This window comes from Muscardinus avellanarius, assembly GCF_963383645.1.
Source record: "Muscardinus avellanarius genome assembly, chromosome: 15".
Classification (NCBI taxonomy): Eukaryota; Metazoa; Chordata; class Mammalia; order Rodentia; family Gliridae; genus Muscardinus; species Muscardinus avellanarius.
Genome location: NC_137801.1, coordinates 50915076 through 50933052, shown reverse-complemented (window position 1 = coordinate 50933052; position 17977 = coordinate 50915076).

Here is a 17977-nt window from a genome sequence, read left to right as displayed (position 1 = left end):
ATCTGTCCCACGCCTCAGAACCCAGCACTGTCCTCGCACACCCTGTCTGCGCCCCAGACCCCCACTAGTACTCAGTGCCTGCGCCACCCCCACCCCTAAATTGGAGCCTACCTTGTGTGCCTAGCCCCCGCCCCCCTCTGGAGCCCAGACACCCACCTTGCCGGAGGCCTGCTTTCCAGGCAGCAAAAGCTCTGTGTGCCCATGAGATCTCCTCAGGCCCCCAGCTTCTACGGCCCACGGGAGGCAGAGATCATTGCTGGACACCTCGCAGCGCCTGTGACCCCCGAACACTTGTGCACCTATCCCGCACCCCTGGCCCACCGCTGGGAGTTCCCACCCACCCGGCAGCCTGAGACTCAGTTCTAGTCTAGAACACAGCCCAATGCACCTTGGAGGAGCATAGCAGCAGGCACTAGGCAGCTGTACCCACTCACACCTGGGTCCAGTAATAGCAGCACACCCAGCTTGCACTCTTGGAACTGGCAGAGCTCTGGCAGTAAGTGTGGGCATCCAGGAACCAGCAACCCTTTGCCCAGGGCACATCTTGGGACCACACCAGCTAGCCCACTTAGAATTTCCAGAGACACAGGAAAATCCATCGAGACACAATATCTGCACAGGAACACAGGAGGAGGTTCCAAGTCTACTTTGGACATCCTCCACTCCTGCTATAGGGAAGCACAGGCCGGAGTCTAGGGTGGTGAATGCAGAGGTGCTGACTACAGGTTGGAATTATGCAGAACCTGGGAATTGTACAGAATCTAATAACAGTGACACCAGACATCCTGACACATAAACCTAAAGCAGTTAAATGAAAGAAAGGTGTCCAAACACCCAGTGACCTAAGAAGATAAAAATAGAGTACAAAGAAAACTGAGACATTGGATTATATTCTGAAAGCTACCAAAGCAATTAGATACGCAAATATTATATGGATCTGACCACATATTCGTAAATAAGTAGGACTTTTTTTTTACTGTTATTGTGGATGTTTTGTTTTGTTTTGATTTTACAGTGCTTTTGTTTTGTTACGGTTATTGCTGTTTTATTTTTTTCCCCATCCTTCTTTTACTTTAACTTGTTTTTTATATATATTTGATAGTTTCCCTTGTTTTCTGATTTCACACAGCTGCTAGTTCCTTTTATTTTATTCTTGTCCTTTTTTCCTCTTTCTTCTTCTTTCCTTCCTTTTTTTGTTCTCCTCCTTTGATTAGTTTTTCCTTTCTTTTTCTTAGATTACATAATAGTCTTGGTATCTTGTGTGGATTTTTTTTTTATGTTTGTCTGCTCCTTCCATTACCCCTCATACAAGCTTCCCACACTAACCTATATACTCTTCTCCCCCAAAACTTTTCCCCATAATATACCTCCTTATTTAATACTCAAAGTATTTTATATATCCATACTTACTCTACTAACGACAAGAGTCCTACTAGTTAACTCTCTCTCATTCTCAGCAAGATATTACCTTATCATACTTAAAGTCTTTCTCAACCTAAACATATCTTCTACCTAATCTGACTCCTTTACCCATCCCCCAGCTTCTCCCATATCACCCACCCTCAACACTGGAAAAGCTCTGCTGACTTGCTGATACCCCTAAACTCCTAATATTAAGATTGGACTAAGCATAATACTCACGAACGATGAGTAGAAATGAGAAAAACAGGACAGAGAACACTATAAATATGAGAATCAGGAATTATGAAGAGACAGCAGAAATCACGAATACTGACCTACTAGAAATGCAAAAAGGGGAGTTCAGAACCTTGATGTACAATATGATGAAGGATTTAAAACAAGTCTAGAGGAGGTTAAAGATGAGTTAGAAACACTAAAAAAGAATCAGAAAGAGGTCTGGAATGAAATGAAACAGGCAATAAGTGAAATGAAGACAGCAATAGAAAGAAATTCTGGAAGATTAGATGAAATGGAAAACAGAATATCAATATTAGAAGACAGTACATCCCAAATCGAAAACAGTCAGTGATATACAGAAATCTTTACAGCAACAAAACCTAAACATCCAGCAAATATGGGATAATATGAAGCATCCTAACTTACGGATAATAGGCATTAAAGAAGGGATACAGGTACAGACCAAGGGCATCTGTAATCTCTTCAAGGAAATAATCTCAGAGAATTTTCCAAATATGGAAAGAGACTTGGACCTTCATGTCCAGGAGGCATACAGAACTCCACTGAGACAGGACCAAAGAAAGACCACTCCACGCCACATAATAACCCAAATGACCAATATAGAGGTCAAGGAAGGAATCCTAAAAGCAATGAGAACAAAAGGACGGGTGACATATAGAGGCAAAACAATAAGAATCACCCCAGACTATACAACCCAGGTCATGAATGCTAGGAGAGATTGGTACGACATGATTCAGACCCTGGAAGAAAATAACTTCCAACCCAAACTAATCTATCCAGCAAAACTACTATTCAAGATCAATGGTGAAACCAAAGTCTTTCAGGATAAACAGAATCTCAAAAAATTCATGAATTCAAAGCCAACACTAGAGAAAATTCTTAAAGAAATAAACCATAAGGAAGAAAAAAGAAGAAGACTTCAGAATTAGAGAAGAGAGGAGGTTGATAAGTGGGCCATTTAAGTAAAAAAGAAAGATAAAACCACCCAAGTAGACAGAACACAAAATGGCAGAAAACAAAAATCATATTTCAATAATATCTCTTAATGTCAAAGGACTTAACTCACCAATCAAAAGACATAGACTGGCAATGTGGATTAGGAAACATAATCCAAATATATGCTGTCTGCAAGAAACTCACCTTACAGCCAAAGACATTCACAGACTGAAAGTGAAAGGATAGAAAAATATACCATGCCACCAGTGACCAAAAAAGAGCAGGGGTAGCAACCCTGATATCCAACAAAACAGACTTTAAACTAAAACATATCAAAAGAGACAAATCAGGGTACTTCCTTTTATTAAAAGGAACAATACACCAAGAAGATATAATGATAGTAAATATTTATGCCCCAAATATGGGTGCAACCACATTTTTAAAACAAACCCTTCTGGACAACAGATCCCAAGTAGACGCAAATACAATAATTCCGGGAGACTTTAATACGCCTCTCACACCACTTGATTGATCTTCAAGGCAAAAGATGAGTAAAGATGCTTTAGAACTAAAGGAAACCATAAACCAAATGGACTTAGTAGACGTTTTCAGAGTATTTCAACCAAGAACTACGGAATATACATTCTTCTCAGCAGCCCATGGAACCTTCTCCAAAATAGATCACATCCTGGGACACAAAGAAAATACCAGCAAATTCAAAAAATGTAATATAATTCCTTGCATCTTTTCAGACCACAACGGAATAAAAGTAGAAATTAACAACAGGAAACTCGAAAGAAAGTATTCAAATTCATGGAGAATGAATGATACACTATTGAATGACAAATGGGTAAGAGCAGAAATTAGGGAAGAAATAAAGAAATTTATGGAAACAAATGAAAACAGAGGCACAACCTACCAAAATCTATGGGACACCATGAAGGCAGTATTAAGAGGAAAGTTTATTACATTCAGTGCCCACATAAGAAGGACAGAGAAGCACCAAGTAAAGAAACTAATGACACAACTCAAGGACCTAGAAAGTCTGCAACAGTCTATTCCCAAAGCCAGCAGAAAGCAAGAAATCATTAAAATTAGAGCAGAAATAAATGAAATAGAGAACAAAAAAACAATTCAAAGAATCAATAAAACAAAAAGTTGGTTTTTTGAAAAGATTAATAGAATTGATAAACCCCTGGCCAACCTAACCAAAAGAAAAAGAGAATCAACTCAAATTATCAAAATTAGAAATGAAAAATGAGATATCACCACAGATAGTGAAGAAATTCAAAAGATTATCAGAAACTACTTTAAAATTTATACTCCAATAGACTTGAAAACATGGAAGGAATTGATAGATTTCTAAGCAGTTAACCTTCCTACACTCAGCCAAGAGGACATAGCAAGCCTAAACCAACCAATAACAACCAAAGAAATAGAAACGGCAATAAAAATTCTTCCACCAAAGAAAAGCCCAGGCCCAGATGGGTTTCCACCTGAATTCTACAAAACCTTCACTGAACAACTAATACCAATACTTTATAACTTGTTCTGGGAAATTGAAAGAGATGGAACTCTCCCAAATTCCTTCTATGAGGCCAGTATCACATTAATCCCCAAACCAAATAAAGATACCTCAAGAAAGGAAAACTACAGACCAATATCCTTAATGAACATAGATGCAAAAATTCCAAAGAAAATACTAGCTATACCCATTCAAAACTATATCAAGAGAATAATACATCATGACCAAGTCGATTTCATCCCAGAAAAACAAGGCTGGTTCAACATACGCAAATCAATACATGTTATTCACCACATAAATAGAACAAGAACAAAAACCACATCATCATAGCAATAGATGCTGAAAAAGCATTCGACAAAATCCAACACCCATTTATGTTAAAAACACCGCAGAAAATTGGGATAGAAGGAAAGTACTTCAATATCATTAAGGCAATATACTGTAAAACCAAAGCCAACATTATATTGAATGGGGAAAAACTGCAAGAATTTCCACTAAAGTCAGGAACAAGACAAGGATGCCCACTATCACCACTCCTTTTCAATATAGTCCTTGAGACTCTTGCTGTAGCAATAAGACAAGAGAAGGAAATCAAAGGAATTCACATAGGAAGAAAGGAATTAAAATTATCCTTATTCGCAGATGACATGATCCTTTATCTGGAAGACCCAAAGAACTCAACCAAAAGATTTCTGGAGCTGATTGACAAATTCAGCAAAGTCGCAGGATACAAAATCAACCTAAAGAAATCAGTGGCTGAAGATGGCTACCGAGAAAAGCGGGGCTTAAGAGCCAAGCTAACAACCAATCTCTATTACCACAAAATCAGCGCCTTTCATAGCCAGAAAACACCATCACCAGAGAAACAAAAAAATCACCAGCCCCAGAGAGGAGGGGGTCTCATAACAGAGCTCAGAGCCACAGAGGAGATACGCCAGCCTCACGGCCGAGGACGCAGCAGCAGCGCTTTACAGCCGGTGGCAGCAGTGAGCTCACCGGGCGGCTCCAGACCAACGCACTCAACAGCCCACCAGGCTCCAGAGAGGAGCGGCAGACAGCGAGCTGAGGTGAGTCGCTGTGGAAGAGCCTGGACAGCGAGCCAAGGTGAGCAACTGCGGAAGATTCTGGTCAGCGAGCCAAGGTGAGCCGCTGCGGAAGACTTCGGACAGCGAGCCAACGTGAGCCGCTGTGGAAGAGCCCGGACAGCGAGCCAAGGTGAGCGGCTGTGGAAGAGCCCGGCGGGATTCAGCAGATTTTTCGGCGCAGGAATAACAATGGAGCAATGAATGCCCACAATCCCACAACATCAGAACCCGATAAAAGAGAAATTCAGAGATTTCTAGAAGATCAAATCAGAAAGATTTATATTTAGGTCTTTTATCTATTTTGAGTTAATATTTGTATATGGGATTAGGTAAGGGTCCAATTTTATTCTTTTTCATGTAATTATTATTTTTCAACAATATTTAGTTAAAAGATTATTATTTCCTCAACCAAATGTTCATGGAAACCTTATCAAAAATAACTTGACAATATATGGAAGAATGTATCTCTAGGCTTTTATTTAACTCCAATGGTTTATATATCTGCCTTTAGAACAGTACTACACTGTTTCAATTATTGTAGCTTTATATGGTTTGAAATTAGAAAATATATATCTTCTAGCTTTGTTCTTTTTCGAGATCGTTTTGGGTATCTAGAGTCCATATTCGATATTAGGATAGATTTTTTTCTGAAAAATAAATATATAAATATATGATAGTTTCACCTAAAAAAAATAGAAAAAAAATTCTCCGGTAAGAAAGAAAGCAAAAAGAAATATTGAAATGTTATCTTTAAGTTATCAAAAGCTTGGTATCAGACAAATGAAACTTATGTGAGATTATCATTTTTAATTTTGGATAAATTGCTATAATACTAGATGTCAACCACTAAGCCAAGCATGGGAAAGAGGGATTGGGAGGGAATGGGGTGGGGATCGGGTGGAGGCTGACTGGGTGATGTGTGCATGTATGTCTACAAAAGTTTTTTGTATCCCACTATGATATATGAATACAGTGCACCAATAAAAAATTTTAAAAAAAAGAAATCAGTGGCTTTTCTTTATGCCAACAACGAATCCACAATGAAAGAAACAAAGAAAACAATTCCATTCACTATAACCTCAAAACCAATAAAATACCTAGGAATAAACCTAACCCAAGATGTAAAAGACCTCTACAACAAAAACTATAAAACATTAAAGAAAGAAATTCAAGAAGACCTTGGAAGATGGAAAGATCTCCCGTGCTCATGGATAGGCAGAATAAATATCAAAATGGCCATTCTGCCAAAAGTGATCTATAGATTCAATGCAATTCCCATAAAAATACCAGTGACATTCTTTGTAGACCTAGAAAAATCAATCATGAACTTCATATGGAGAAAGAAAAGACCCAGAATAGCCAAAGCAATTCTCAGCAATAAGAAACATGCAGGAGGCATCACAATCCCAGACTTCAAATTATACTATAGAGCAATAGAAGTAAAAACAGCATGGTACTGGCACAATAACAGATATACTGACCAGTGGATTAGAACAGAAGATACAGAAACAAACCCACACATCTTTAGTCAATTAATCTTTGACAAAGGGGCCAAATACATACGCTGGAGAAAAGACAGCCTTTTCAACAAGTGATGCTGAGAGAACTGGCTAACCATTTGTAAAAAGATGAATCTAAACCCCTATATCTCATCAAACACAGGAATCAACTCAAGATGGATCAAAGACTTAGAAATTAGACCTGAGACTGTGAAGTTATTAGAGGAGAGCATAGGGTCAACACTACAACATATTGGCATAAGGAAGTAACTTTCTCAACAAAACCTCCAAAGCTCAGGAAATTGAAGCAAGAATAAACAAGTAGGATAGCATCAAACTAAAAAAGTTTATTCTCATCAAAGGAAACCATCAATAACCTAAAGAGGAAGCCTACAGAGTGGGAAAAGATCTTTACCAGCCACTATTTAATAGGGGGCTAATATCCAGAGTATACAAAGAGCTCAAAAGACTCTACACTAGCAAAACAAACAACCCAATCAAGAAATGGGCAAATGAACTAAATAGACACTTCACAAAAGAAGAGATACGAAGGGCCAATAGATACATGAAAAGATGTTCTTCATCACTGGCCATCAGGGAGATGCAAATCAAAACTACACTGAGATTCCATCTAACCCCAGTCAGAGTGGCAAGCATAAAGAAATCAAACAACAACAAATGCTGGCGAGGATGTGGGGAAAGAGGAAGTCTTTTACACTGTTGGTGGGAATGCAAACTAGTTCAGCCACTATGGAGATCTGTGTGGAGATTTCTAAGAAAGGTGGGAATAGATCCACCATATGATCCAGCTATACCACTTCTGGGTATCTTTCCAAAGGGGTTGAATTCAGAGAAATACAGCAACATATGCATATCTATGTTCATAGCAGCACAATTTGTAATAGCCAAAATATGGAACCAACCCAGATCTCCATCAACAGATGAATGGATAGCAAAACTTTGGGAAATACACACAATGGAATTCTATTCAGCCATAAAGAAGAACAAAATTATATCATTTGCAAGAAGATGGAAAGCCCTGGAGAACATTATGTTAAGTGAGATCAGCCAGGCACAGAAGGAGAAGGTACGTATGTTTCCTCTAATATGCCCAAACTAGGAAACACAGAAGATACCAGTGGGACTCCAGATAATGGAGGGGAAATATCAACAAAGTTTGAATGGAAAGATAGGAGAGGAGGAAGGCTTATCTTGATTAATGAGGGTCTACATCTGAATATGTGTAAAATTATGAATATGACATGGTTAACCTGGACAACCATTGGTGAGAGGGGGGAAGGAAAAATGGGGGCAGGGGGGAGAGGGCACCAAATATAGTTTAAATGTATACTATTTATGTTCAATAAAAAAATTCTTAAAAGAAAAAAAAATTTTTTTAAATACTGCCATTTCTTGACATTAATATTCTTGTTGTGTGTGTGTGTGTGTGTGTGTGTGTGTGTGTGTGTGTGTGTGTGTGTGTGTTACTGGGGATTGAATCCAAGGGCACTCTGCCTCTGAGGTATACCTACAACCTAATTATATTATATTTTATTTATTTTTTATTTTTTTGCGGGTTTGGGGATGGAACCCAGGGGAATTTGACCTCCGAGATACACCCCCAGCCCTATTTTTTTTATATTATTCTTTATTTTGAAAACAGGTCTCACTGAGTTGCAGAGGGCCTCACTAAGTAGCTGAGGCTGTCCATGAACCACAATCCTCTGGTCTCAGCCTCCCAAATGCTGGGATTACAAGCATGCACCACCATGCCCATCTAGTTTTTATTTTGAAACAGGGTCTCACTAAGTAGTAGAGGGCCTCACTGCTGAGGCTGGCCCCAAACCTACGATTCTCCTATCTCAGCCTCCCAAGATCTAGGATTGCAGGTGTGTGCTAACCCTTCCCAGCTAATATTGGTTAATATTCTTTAAATTATTGTTGAAGGAGAAAATATGTACAATGAACATCATTCCCTAAGGGTGTCTTACTTTTAGAAGTGGAGCAAAATATCACAATTAATAACTCAGTCACCAAAAGTCTGTTTACATCTTTTACAATGTATTTAGGTGAAAATAAAGCAAAAACAAGTAGGTTTTTTTATTGTGATTTAAAAATATAAATATTGGAGGGTAGAAATCAGCTAGAAACCAGTTCCCATATCTTAAAAATGTATTCATCTCTACCATTATATAAAGGAGATATGTTAATTAATCCAAATGAGACAGAATATTCTAAGACCACCTGAACACAACCTGGTGGGATTATCTTGGGGGAGGAAAGCTTCACAAACAAAAGCTTATTGTTGAACCTTATTTTCATGACTTCAAGCAGTTGCTTATGTTTTGAATATCTGTGTATGTTTCTAACTCTCCTTTTAAAATATAGAACAGCTGCGGGTCTGCTCATATGTTACGCATAAGCAGCTCACAAGGGACAAAGCACTCCATTAATATGTTGAATTATTTTAACACACTTATATTTCTATCCTGAATCATCATCCCTGAAAGATGGCAAGTTTCCATCTTCCCAGCTGGGGGGAGCACCTGCAAAATACAAACCCAAACCATGACACATCTGGTATCAAAAAAAAACAATCTTGTTTCATCTGGCTAACAGACTAAAATATCAAGATCGCTGAGCAGAAACAAGGCAAAAAGTTAACCGCCTCTTATATGTAGTCCCCACAAATGTCTAGTTAAGCTGTTTATATTATAAGCACGTGTGTATGTTAACAGAGAACAGATCCTTTAATAAGCCAGAATTGGAATATAAATGCAAGAGAATTTTAAAGACCTGAATACAATAATTCAGTAATTTTTTTATCTTCCTACATAAACTAAATTAGTTTCTGCAGATCAGCATTATCTTTAAACATATGCCTATCACACAAATATATGATTTTAACAAGGTATTTAAGTATCTCCAAATTATTTATTTCCTTTAAAAATTATTCAATGTTTTTGCATCTGAATAGTTAGCTTATATTTCTTTAAGAGGTAAGTTACTTGCACATGGCTTACATCAGGTGTCTTGGTTTGTGTTGCCTCAAAAGCAAACCCTGAGACAAGAGTTGAGTTGGAGTAAATGGAGAGGTTATTTCAGGTAGCACATGAGGAAATGGGGAAAGTGAGCCAAGCAAGGGAAAGATGTCAGTCTGTGAGATAATGATAGGACCCCTCTGTGAGAGCATACAGCTCAGTCCCTCTGGGATCGGCTGAGAAATCCTGTGAAACCCACCGCAGAAGCATTACACCAGAAGTCAGGTGGCATAGGACATTTATCAACCAAGTCCCTTCCCTTGAGTTAGGGTCACCCACACACACCTAACTGCCAGCAGGTGGTATGCTCTCCAACGCTGGAGAAAGCCCTCAGGTTGAGGGAAGAGAGCTTCAATAGGGGACACAATCGGGCCATAAACTACAACTTCTACTGCCCCCCCAGTAAGCATGTGGCTGAGGGGTGAGGGGGGCATTGCAATGCTCAAGGCCTCTGGCATCTGAAGTTTGTGTCACTTACTGCCTTAATGCCTTCTCATCACATAAACCTCTTTCTTGACCTCTTACTATTCATTCTCCCATCCCCCCTTCTCCTCTCTTTCTCTTCTACCAAAGGTTTCTTCTCCTCCAAGCATCATTTAATTAGTCAGTCTGGCACTACCATACCAATTAGATACAAAGAAATGTAAGATACTGTGCAAAGTGTGGTATCATGTCCTTAGCACCAAGAGCCTGTCTGATTCCAGAGCTCATCACAAGGCAAACCACAGAGAACTGGGTCACAGGAGTTGCTTTTCAGAAGTGAGTTTTCAGGAAAGCGAGTGAAGCTGAAGCTTCAAGGTCCCTCCCTTACACCAGTCACTTCCAAAGCCCTGGAAGGGACTCTCACTGTGTGTTCACAAGGTCATATATTTTTGTAAAATTTGCAAAAGTAACATATTTTTGCTGCCTTGTAGGATTTCTCTTTCCTCTCAGGCTCCCCTGTCACACTTCTCCTCATATTGTGTGACACTAGAGCAGGTTACAGGCATGTCTGGAAATCTGGCCTAGGGAATTTGTGTTAGGAAGGTACACTCAGTTTGCATTTGTAGAGTTAACAGTCACTTCTGTGTTGGTTAGTGTGAGCTCCTCTGATATAGGAACATCTTCTAAAAATATTCCTGCCACCCTATGTATTGATCTTATCTGACAGCCAGCTCCAAAGTTCAAGAAAAGGAGTCCTATCACATAATATTCTATAGCAACTAGAACCAGATGTAAATAGTAAAGGAAAAACAAGTTTTGGAATACTCAAAGCCAATAAGAAACTATGAGAAATTTTTCCATTCAGCAGTGGTGTAAAATGATAAGCAGACAGTTTGGTTTTTAATCAGTGCCTAGTCACGAAGAAGATACTTGATTATACAGCATGCAATTATAAACACACCATACCGTAAAAATATTTTGCATATATTTCTGTGAGAACTCACCAAAAACTATTCCAACAGTGAGAAGTTAATTGTAACCAATTTTTTTCAGAAAATACCAAAAGCTATAATTTATTGAGAGGAAGAAATAAATTTCAAATAGAAGTAATGAAGAAACTCTTGTATTAATTGATAATCAAATTAATGAGGAAGAATGAATCATGTGAACACACTGGAAAAGGATTTAAATTTTCTACTACTTCAATACAAAACACTGACATCAGGAAGATAACACAAAATCAATAATTAGACACCACTCATTGGATAACAAATGTGTGTCATTTCAGAGAGCATTAAAATTAATCATTGTACAAGAAAATTTGGGGTGATCTAAACTCACATAAATCCTATATGATATAAACTCTGGTTTCTCAAATTTGACAATATTAAATATTTTCCTGACACTGTAGTGATTTGTGAAGCAATAGAAACCATCATTAAAAAAAACTGAAACTTATAAGAGGAAAGGCTCAATTATCTTTCTATTCTCGATAGGAAATTATATAAAATTTCCATATAGGCAATCAGAATATGAAGCCAAATATGTGGAAGATAAAAATATTAAGGAGTGTTAAGCAGCTTATAAAAATGGCATTTTCCCAAACTATGTTATTTTGTCAGCTTTTAAATTTTGTAACTTATTGCGATGTCTCTTATTATTCTAAATAAAAACTGAATTTTGTGTCTAATTTTACGTTGTGTCATAATTTTGTACTTTTTACTTGAAGTGAACCCCCAAATATGTACAAGCTTTGTTCAAAACCCGAGTAGATTCCAGATGATAGAGCACAAAGCATTCCTACTGCTGACACATGTGGTACTTTTGTGAAAATTATAAAAGGACACTTGGCTAGTTCATTTTGTGTTGCTATAACAAAATACCAAATACTATTATGAAAAGAGACTCATTTAGTTCCCAGTTTTGGAAACTGAATGCCCAAGACCAGGTTCCCTATTTGTTTGGCCTCTGGTTAGGGCCTCTGGTGAGTTATATCATGTCAGATGCCATCTTATGCCAGAAATACATGTTACAGTGATGTGGAAGGGATCATATGGCCAGAGAGGATACAAGGGACCAGGGAGGGGCCAGGCTCTCCTATAACAGCCCACTCCCTCTGGAACTAATCCAGTCTTGCAAGACTCCATGATACCAGCATTCCTCCCTTTACAAGTGTGGTCTTGACCCAATCACCTTTCATTAAGTTTCATCTCTTAAAAGTCCACCACTTTTCAACACTTTGGAGACCAGCCATAAACATGAGTTGAAGAAATAAAGATTTTCCAAACCAAAGAAGACAATCTGGGTTTTGAAATACATGAATAGGCAGAAAAAGGAGATGGCCCTATATTTCACAGCTGCCAACACAACCTATAGCCATTATTTAGTCTTGCCGATATCAATTGTGAATTTAAGATTATTAAGTTCTGACTCAGGTTCAAAAGTTGAAAAATATATTTCAACCCTTGCTTCCATAGAATGGTTTTACTTAGAGCACTTTAATGTTCTATCCCCCCTACTTATCTCTTACTAGTAATTATCTGCCTTCATTTCTTCCTTGTTTCTATTGACTAGCCATTAATAAAATAAAAAAGACCTGAGGCTACGTAAATGCCTGATTACATTGCAGCTTATGAATCTTGTGTTATAATTCTAGTAGATATTTCATTGGGCATTCACTGTGTGCCAGGTACTATGCTAAGTACTAAGGAGACAAAGATAAAGATGTCATAGTCACTGGCTTCAAAGAATTTACGATATGTTTAGAAAATTAAAAACAATATTTTGAAGCTGAGCGTGGTGGTGCACACTTGTAATCTCAGTACTTTGGATGCTAAGACAGGAGGATTACAAGTTCCAGGCGAGCCTCAGCTACTTCATGAGGTCCTCTGCAACTTAGTGAGACCCTTTTTCAAAATAAAGAATTAAAAATAGGTCTGGAATATAACTCAGAGGCAGTATGCCCCTGGGTTCAGTCCCCAGTACTGCAAAATATATATATTCAATATATGTTGAATTCAACTTTTAAAAATAGGCAGCATTTATTAACCACTTATTATCATGAGATGCTTTTGACCCATCATAGCTCTAATTTTACCAGTAAAGAAATAATGTTTGGGGTGGTACTGAGGGTGGAACCCAGGGGCTTTTCTACCTCCAGGCTATACGCCCAGACCTATTTTATACTTAATTTGAAAACAGGATCTCACTAAGTTGCTGAAAACCTCACTAAGTAGCTGAGGCTAGCTTTGAACCTGTGCGATCCTCCTGTCTCAGCCTCCCAAGCGCGGGGATTACAAGCGTGCGCCAACACACCCGGCAGTAAGTAAATAATTTTAACGAGTTGGTTAGGACCAAATATCAAGCAGGATAGAATAAGTCTGGAAATAAAACCTGACTATTTTCCAAGGAGAGCTCACTCCTGGCTGATCTGAAAGGTGGAATGGGCTTTCTTCAAGTAAAGGAAGGGTGTTTCAGCAAAGGAGAATTTATACACAGAGGCAAAGGAACAGAAGACAACAAGCTACAGGCCAAGAAGCCTCATAAAGTTTATGGTTCCAAACACTCAACCAAGATCCTGACTCCTAACACTGAATCGTGGGTGACAAATCACATTTCTTCCAACATTTTCTGTACTTCCCCAGCTTTTCTCCCTCTCTTTTCTTACTTCTCTCCTTATTTCATTCCTTCCACAAGCATTGGTATGATAGCTACTTAAACAACATTTCTACTTGAAAGGAACTTAAAAGTTTGAAGGGAAAACAAATCAAATAATCTTACAGACAAATGTAATTTGTAAATTACAACTGTGCCACGTACTACAGAAAAGGCATGAGGTACTACAATAGGCTCTAGAAGGAGAAAATAAAATGACCCACTCAGGCCACCCTGGAAAAGTTTCTCTTGAACTGAGAGCTCAAAGATAATAGAAACTGCTACATAAAAAAGATGGTGTTCAGAAAGGGATATGCACCTGCAAGTGCCCTTTGGAGGGAGGGAGCATGTTCTCTGGTAGAATATAGGAAAGTGAAATACCAGGGTGGCTGGAAATAAAGATAAGCAGATTCCATTGAAGGAATCTTGTCTTTATTTTATTATTTAATTTTATTTATTTTTTATTTATTTAGTACTGGGGATTAAACCCAAGAGCATTTATCTCCAATCTAAAGAGGCCTAGTTCTTTTTTTTTTTTAATGTTTCCTTTTGAAACAGGGTCTCACTAAATTGCTGAGTCTGGCCTCAAACCTGTGATTCCTCCTGTGATTGCAGGCGCCTCTTGGACCTATCTTTATTCTTCAACAGTGGGAAGCTATTTAAATATTTTAAGCAGATAAGTAGTGTTACCAGAGTTTCACTTTAAAAACACTCCCTTTGAACAGGAAGCAGGTTGGAAAAGGGGCTAAAAGGACGCAGGTTAGAAAGATTCAAACAACCCAGGCAAAGACGATGGGAAAACTCAGGCAAGAGTATTGATAATGAGCATGAAGAAAAAGGAACAAATTCAATAATATTTATGAAACAAAATCAAGAACTTAGTGATGGATTCGAAGCGCAGAGTAAGGGAAAAGGACAAATCAAGAATGGGGGAGGAAGAGAGGGTGGATTCATAAAGGTTTACTTCCACAGATGCTGTGTACATATGTAAGAATATCCAGGCCAATAATATATCATGTATTGGGAAGCAGAGGGTAGGAAGAGAGCCAGATGAGAGCCCACCAAGTGCTGTGTGCATGTATGTTGCTGCACCAATAAAAGTATTTAAATTTTTTAAAAAATTAATGTGAATGTCTGGCTTTTATAACCTGATAAGCAAGCAACTATTTCCAAGTAGAGATTAAGGAATCTAGGCTTCTTCTTCAGGGTCCCACCACTTTCAACAGATGGCTTCCAAGGTGGGTGGGAAAAGAATGGAGGACTGACTGTGAGCACTTGCGAGGAGGCAGCCTGGAAGTAGATTATATCTCTCTGCTTACCTTCATTTGGATTTGCTTCTCTGTGAGGAAGGCTGAGAAAGAGATTCTGGCTAATTCCAGAAGGAGAAGCAGACAGGCTTGCTCATTAACAGTCACTGCTTCAGTGCACAAGGTAAGAAATGAGTATTTTTTTCTTTCTTTCTTTTTTTTTTTTTTTTGCAGTACTGGGGATGAAACATAGGGCATTCTACCTTCAAGCTACATCCCCAGTCCTATTTTTTATTCTTTATTTTGAAACAAGGTCTCACTAAGTTGTCAAGAGCCTCACTAAGTAGCTGAGGCTGTCCTTGAACTGCAATCCTCCTGTCTCAGCCTCCCAAGTCCTGGGATTACAAGTGTGCACCGCCACACCTGGCTAAAAAATGAGTATATTTTTTTATTATGGCACTGGAAGTGTTCTCCAGGGACAGAATAGTTTTCCAATTCCCAGACTTGTTCTTAGCGTCACTTATTTTTCTCCTTCTCCCTATAGTTCTTCTTCTAATTTGCCCCTAGCGTTTTCTCTCCTCCTGTTGAAGATGTAAGCCCTGGCTTGCTTGCACACGCACTCCACCGCTGCCAACTGTGCAGGAGGTGCTGCAGCCCGGGAGCAACCCTTGCAGAGCCTGCACTACGCCGTCCGCACTCTCAGCCTCCAAAACCATGAGCTAAGCAAACTTCTCTTGACAGTCAGTTAGCTATGTCAGGTATTTTAACACAGTGGTAGAAATGGAACCAACGCAGCAGGGTCTTCCATATGAATGCTCGTGCCACAGTGGTTTGTATATTTCCTACCAATCTCATTAAACATAGACTTTAACATCTTAGTATCATGCGCGGAGCCCAAAACAGACCCATCTACGCAGGCCTGAAAGGCAAGGCAACACCAGTGCTCAAGCCAGAGGGTCAGGCCTGCCTAGATGAGGAAGATTTGCCAGACCTCCTGGTAAGGGGATGGATCTGGGGCAGGTCAGACTGGCTGCTGCAGCAGCAGGAACAGGAGGTGCCACGAGTAGATGCAAGAGGCAAAAGCTAGAGGAACAAATTGGACTGAGGTGTATTCAGTGAATGTCAAGAGCAAGGGTTCGGGTGCTGGCCACTTCATGTTAATTTCCTACGAGATATAAGCTAGTACCAAACTTGAAACTAAGGCCCACATTTTCTGACATGCCTTCAAAACATCTTACAGGCATAGCTTACTGTCAAAAAAAAACCTATGTTAGCATTTTTCCAGAAAGACTTTATTTATTTTTTGTGGTGGTGGTACTGGGGATTAAAGCCAGAGGTGTTCTACTTCTGAGCTAAACTCCCAGCCCTATTTTATTTTTTCTTTGTAATAGGGTATCACTAAGTTGCTGAGGGCCTTGCTAAATTGTTGAGGTTGGCCTCGAATCTGTGATCCTCCTGTCTCCCAAGTACGGGGATTACAGGTGCGTGCCACTATGCCCATCTGAAAAAGGCATTTTAAAATGCCTTGATGTTTATTTCTTTATTATTTATTTTTTGGTGGTACTGGGGTTCCTGGAAACCCTTCTATCTCTGGGCTACACTCCCAGACCCATTTTTATACTTTTTATTTGGAAACAGGGTCTCTTAAGCTAGCACGGCTGGCTTAGAACCTGCGCGATCCTCCTGTCTCCGCCTCCCAAGCGCAGGGATTACAAGTGTGCACCACCACGCCTGGCTTGATGTTTAAATAGTAATAATGATAGAAAACATGTATTGAATATCTATTATATACAATGTACTGTAGCCTCATATTGTGCTAAAAGATTTATGTGTTTTACAGATAATCTCATTTTATGACATGAGTATTTTCTTCCTTTTTTTGTGGTACTGAGTATTGAACTCGTGGGCATTCTACCCCTGAGCTACACCCCCAGCCCTAGTTTTTTGTTTTTTATTTTAAAATAGGATCACACTAAGTTGCAGAGGGCCTAAGTAGCTGAGACTGGCCTCAAACCTGTGATCCTCCCATCTCAACCTCCCAAGTACTAGGATTACAAGCATATGCCACGATGCGTGGCTTTTCCTTCTCATTTTAAAGATGAAAATATTGAGCATCAGAGAAATAAGAAACTGTCCAGGTCACACAACTAGAAAGTGGTGGAACCAGATCTTTAACCCAAGTCAGTTTAACTCCAAAATCTATAGTCAACCACCTCACAACTGCCAATGCCTAATTCTATGTGGCTATTGATTTTTTTGAACTTTAAAAAAAATTAGCAGAGGAGATAGGGAAGTTGGCGACCAAATAAAGCAGCATCTACAAATACTGCAGACACTCGATCTACATAGCCTCAAAAATAATGCCATACATAGCCAGAAAATACTATCAATAGAGAAATAAAAGCTATAAATACAAGGGACAAAGAAAAAGAAGACTAGAAGAACAACCAGAGAGCAGAAAAGAAACCCACCCACCTTGCAGCTGTGGCTGCCACACTGATACCATCTTGCCTCACAGAACCAGATTCCAGGGATGAAAACAAGGAGCTGAAGTGACCAGTTGCAGTCCAGTTGGTTGTAATTCAGCAGTTCTTTCAGGGCAAAGACTGGCTAGAATTGTCAGCGGCCAAGCCCATCACACCCTCCAGAGATTCAGAGCGGAGCTCAAAACCAGAAAAGAAATATGCCAGCCTCTCAGCCAAAGGCGTGGCATCAGCGTCATATTGCCAACAGTGGTGGTGAGTTCACCATGCCCATGAGAGTTCCAGCCCAGTACTCACCACAGTCATAAGTAAAATTTCAACCTCTACAGGAGAAATCCCAGCTCTGCACCCCCAGGGACTTGCACAGCTTTGATAAACTCCCTGGGTCTGAGATCTTGCAGTTCAGCCCAGTAAGGAAGTAGGGG